The sequence below is a fragment of the Sinocyclocheilus rhinocerous genome, unplaced genomic scaffold, assembly GCF_001515625.1.
Source record: "Sinocyclocheilus rhinocerous isolate Xijiao unplaced genomic scaffold, SAMN03320098_v1.1 scaffold621, whole genome shotgun sequence".
Taxonomy (NCBI): Eukaryota; Metazoa; Chordata; class Actinopteri; order Cypriniformes; family Cyprinidae; genus Sinocyclocheilus; species Sinocyclocheilus rhinocerous.
This window is the reverse complement of record NW_015639806.1, coordinates 56676-57205: the sequence shown is the minus strand read 5'-3', so window position 1 is coordinate 57205 and position 530 is coordinate 56676. Positions and strand designations below refer to the sequence as shown.

Here is a 530-nt window from a genome sequence, read left to right as displayed (position 1 = left end):
CCCTTGGTTCTTAATACTGTGTGTGGTTACCTGGATGATCTACCACTGTTTTTTGTTTTGTGATGGTTGTTCATGAGTCCCTTGTTTGTTCTGAACAGTTAAACTGAGTACTGTTCTTCAGAAAAATCCTCTGTGTCCTGCAGATTCTTCAGTTTTCCAGCATCTTTTGCATGTTTGAACCCTTTCCAGCAGTGACTGTATGATTTTGAGATCCATCTTTTCACAATGAGGACAATTGAGGGACTCAAACACAAACTATTAATAAAGGTTCAAACATTCACTGATGCTCCAGAAGGAAATAAGATGCATTAAGAGCCGGGGGGTGAAAACATTTTGAATTTGAAGATCAAGGTAAATTGTACTTAATTTGTCTTCCAGGAAACATGCAAGTATCTTCTGTTGCTTCCGAAGGGCAGTACTAAATGGAAAAATATGATATTTCAACAAAATAAGAAAAATTTGGACATCTTCATCCTATTCAAAAGGCTCTTAATGCATCGTGTTTCCTTCTGGAGCATCAGTGAATGTTT

At 37.2% G+C, this 530-nt stretch overlaps 1 protein-coding gene across 1 annotated transcript in view; it reads left to right on the top strand.

The window, feature by feature from the left end:
- r3hdm4 (R3H domain containing 4) overlaps positions 1-530 on the top strand; it is a 10187-nt gene that overhangs the window by 3134 nt on the left and 6523 nt on the right. The gene's annotated exons all lie outside the window — the stretch shown is intronic.